We start from the raw sequence: 5,000 nt of genomic DNA on the forward strand, positions 1-5,000 counted from the left end.
ACAGACACACAGACAGAAGGAGAGAGAATAAGTAAGAGGTAAGGTATTATATATTTTCTCAAAAGAATTTGCTTGGAATTAAACGGCTTAGTTTGAATGAAAGTGTTACAGAATGCCTGTATAAAAGTCGAGTATTCGTATGGTGTCACACGCAGTTCTACTGTAGGCCCACACTGATATGAAAGTGCAAATGTAAAGCCCAGACGCGAAGTTTCTCAAAGCAAAGACTCAAATGAACAACGCCGTGCCAAATTCTATATCAAATTTCATAAATTATCAACACCAGACCAACTCCAGCATATTCCCAAATGCACTACAAAAGAAAAGAAAAATATTCCTTTACATAACTCATTGCAAAGAGTAGCAGACAGGTCTGTGTGGTATAGAATTTTGTTTTTCAATGTTATATTGTACTATAGAATATATCTATAGATTGTAGTCATCAGTGTATCTGCTTCTTCTTTCTTTTCTTTTACCATTTATTTGTTTCACTCGTTGGACTGTTGCCACTGATGGAGACAGCCTCGAAAGGTATAGTCGAACAAATAGACCCTAGTTTTTATTTTTAGTCTGGTACACACGCATGCACACAAATACACACACACAACACATACACACACACATGCACATTATCTGCATGATAATGAATGACATGGACATTGAAAACAATATTATTTCTAACATGAACTCAATGCAACAAATTTAAGAGAAGTTAGTCCATTAAATATACCCTAGTACTTGACTGGTACTTTAATGTGTACACTGTATAGTACATCTATGTGTACACATAGATGTACTGTGTGTGGAAAAAAAAGCGACATGACCATGGCTGAAACGTTTTCCATCATATGTCTTCTCGATCAGAGTTAACATACAATTTTAAAGTAAGAGCTACAATAAACTATATCTTTCTTTGGATGCTAGACTTAATCTAACACCACGTATATTACCTCAATCTGGTTCTAAGGCGTATTTAGCGGAGCACAGCCCGTTACAAACATTCAGGAGAGGCCCCCGGTTTCCAGAGTAACTTTCTCCCATCAGTTTCAGATCACATGAAAATATAAAGGATCTTCCCTCTAGAGATAAGAACGACGGTTTCCCTTCGCAAATATTGATCGGACACAGACAGTGTGTCGTTAGCCAGCTGGAAGAGATGTCTTCCTGAGTCTATAAACAACAGTAGCATCGTCCCGTATGAGTCAACCACATTTAAGTGACAAATATACTTCACGATGTTACGATGTCGTGCTGCTACTGTTTACGTCTCGCTCAGAGGTTTATTATATATATATATATATATATATATATATATATATATATATATATATATATATATTAAAAGGGTAAAGGATTATCAATTTATTAATTTATTAATAAATCAACAATTAATAATTTTTACCAACCCCTTCGGTATGTAAGCACCATTATCGGTGGAGAACTTATTTAAAAGTTCATATATATTTATAAACATAATTTAAGGATCAGCAAATATTTGCTGATCCCTAAATTATGGTTATATATATATATATATATATATATATATATATATATATATATATATATATATATTTAATAGAAATATCATTATTTCTAAATCTCTCAAGGAGAGTTATTCAGAAACAGTTCTTTAAAGTAAAGGCTATTTGCAACATAAAGTGGCTGTCCTAGAAGGGACGATGTTACTGTTGTTTAGCTCCAGGAAACATCGTTTCCAGCTGGCTATACGATACAATATTTGCGTCCTTATATTTTCGAACAAGGAGTTCAGCACTCGCATCCAGCGCAAAACAACATCTGTGGGCCGGTTTCTGAGTTTACCAACACAGAGTAGCTACTTGGCCTGTAACGATTCAAGTCTGTAGTAAACGGAACAGCAGAAACGCCGGTTAAAGAAGCTTATAGATCTGAAAAGGAAGACTTAATGTGATGCTGTTGTTGCTGTTGTTGCAGATGCTGCTGTTTAGCTCTAGATCAACCCTTATCTAGTAGACATGATAAAATACGTTCTAGCCATGACCATCTCGTTCATTTTTCAGACACAGCAATGTCTAGAACTAATCCATTTTATGTCCTGTTGTCTGTAAGATGGCACAATGAGATTTGGCGGAGATTGTGCTGCTATTTCTAGCTGGTATTTCTACATAAATGATCTAACGGTTGCTGTAAACAATAGACTGCGTGCATTTTCTTTCTAACCAGTTAGGTGGCCTTCTCTTTTTTTTTTTTTTGCTTGCTTGTTTGCTTGTTTGTACGTGCATGCGTCCATTTGTGTGTGTGTGTGTGTGTGTGTGTGTGTGTGTGTGTGTGTGTGTGTGTGTGTGTGTGTGTGTGTGTGTTTGCCTGCCTTGAAAGGGATTACAAGAGGAGTTCAGTCGGCTGATGCATAGTTATTTCAGAAGAGAGCATCCGTCCTAGCAGCAGTAGAATAGACAAAGTGAAAATACAACACTTCAGTGGGCAAATGGGTGTAATGCTTTATAGTGCGTGAACATTTACCAATCAGTTGGATGGCATTCTTTTCTTTATCTCATAGAGCCTTGAATGCTTGTATTATGTATAGTAGCAGCACTATTCCATATATGAAATCAGTCCGCTCATGCAGATCGTCATACTTGAGTTTTGCTGATAATCAGCAACTTATAAGGGACGAATTATTTTGGTGGGGCGAAGTTTGGAATCTTTGCGTGTATAGTAACAGCACCACCCTAGACATATCCTCTGTAATCTAAGATGGCGAATTAACAAAATCGTTAACGCATTGGACAAAATGATTAGCTGTGTTTGTACCAACGCATTCTGTTCTGCGTTCAAATATTGACAGTGTCTGTTTTGCCTTTACTTCTTCTGAGAGGGATGAAATAAAGTACCAGTCAAGTATGACTGGTTTGACGCAATTGCTTGTTGGTGTTGTTTGTAGTCGCTCATATTGCTGGATTGATTTTGTTGTTGTTATTTTTAGATAGTTTCCCGTATATTTTTAATGATGTTATTGTTGCTGCTGCTGTTTTCATTATTTCTTTTATATCTTTTAATGAAGAAGAAAGTTTGTGCCCTTACAGGGACTCCAACATTGATGGGAGGAAATAAGGACAGTTTCATCGAAGCCTGGCTCGAATGCTTGCAAAAGAGAATGAATCCGTTAAAGACACCCAGTACTCCAAGTAATGATGTTAAAACGGACAACGGGTTAAGTCTAGTACACAAATAATTAAGTACGAAATTCGAACTCAGAACATAAAGAGGGTTAACAAATACCGCAAGACGTCCTGTCTGACATTCTCAAGCTTCGGTCAGATAAACCGCCTTGAACTGATACCCCGAAAGAATGAAAGTCGAAGTTGATCGCGGCGGAATTTTAACTGAGGCTGTAGAGAGTCGGAATAAACAACTGAGACTTCCAGGGGATTTGATCTCAGAATGCCAAGAGTCGGAATAAATTTCAGAGAATCATGTTGTTGTTGTTGTTGTTGCTGTTGTTGTAAGGCATCGAATTTGAAGAATCGTTACCATGCCCGGTGAAATGCTTAGCGGTACTTAGTCCGTTTTAATGTTCAGAGTTTAAAATCCACCGAGGTCGACTTTGCGTTGCATCCTTTCGGAGACGATAAGACAAGTACTAATTGAGTCCTGGGGGTTATGTAATCAACTTACCTCCTCCCCCGAAACTACTGATCTTGTGCTAACATTTGAAATCATTATAGTTGTTGTTCTATCCCAGGTCATCATGTCCAAATAGACCTATGATGAAGGTCGCACAAGCCACAACTCTTCCAATATTTTCCAGATATTGTGTGTATTTTATCCAATGTTTTCCTTCGTTTTTAAGACGACAGGGAAGTAGTTTGAAGATTTGGTTGCTATTTAGGACAAGACAACATAGATTTTTTCTTCAAAGCAGCTGTTATTATTGTTAATGATACCGACGTATTTTCTAAATTTACTTTTGTCTGTGTCGTTCATGTTCAGCCTAAGATCAACCGTGACTGAATAAACTTACGAATGAAATGCATTTCAATCGCCACTGTTGAGGCCTTTCCCCTGACATTGTAGAGTAAGAACTGCATTATTTGATATGCTCTCGTTCTTTTTATGAAGATATGTAATTTGAAGGATATTTCGTTGCTAAATCTAGCAGGTTTAATCAACTCAGTACATGTTTCCGCGTTGACTGTATCTTTGTGTATCTTTATGCTGCTGGTAATGATACGACTACTAGAACTGCTACTCCTACTACTTCTAGAATTAGGTTAACTACAGTTCCATGTAGAATGGGATAGTCGCTATTTTGGTATAATGGTTATAGTCTGGAAATATTCTTCGCAACCATTACTTTTGTATAATACGTACGTGTAAGCTCATAAATACAAATACAACACATACATATTTAACATGTTCATATACACGAACATAAATATATATATATATATATATATATATATATATATATATATATATATATATATATATATATATATATATATATATATATACATGCATACATTCTATATATATATATATATAATGCATATATGTATCTCTATCTATGTGTGTATATATGTATATATACATACACACAAACACACGCACACACATGTACGTAAATGTACATACATACATACATACATACATACATACATACATATACATATTAATGTTGAAATTAAGAAACACAGAAAATATATTGGCTAGGTATGCAAGAATATACCAACAGACATCTATACACGTGTGCATATGTGAGAGCATATGTGTTTGTATATGCGTGTGTATGTGTGTATGTGTATCGAGAGAGAGAGAGAGAGAGAGAGAGAGAGAGAGAGAGAGTGTGTGTGTGTGTGTGTGTGTGTGTGTGTGTGTGTGTGTTCATGCGTGCGTGTTTGCCTGAGTTTCATCTGTTAAACAATTTAATGTCGAAACATACGTTTTGTCTATAGGAATGTGTGGAATATGTTTTCTGAATTAACGCGAGAGGACAGATTGACTACGTTTTTGTTCGTACG

Source organism: Octopus bimaculoides, chromosome 20 (genome assembly GCF_046866305.1).
Source record: "Octopus bimaculoides isolate indiv1 chromosome 20, ASM4686630v1, whole genome shotgun sequence".
Classification (NCBI taxonomy): Eukaryota; Metazoa; Mollusca; class Cephalopoda; order Octopoda; family Octopodidae; genus Octopus; species Octopus bimaculoides.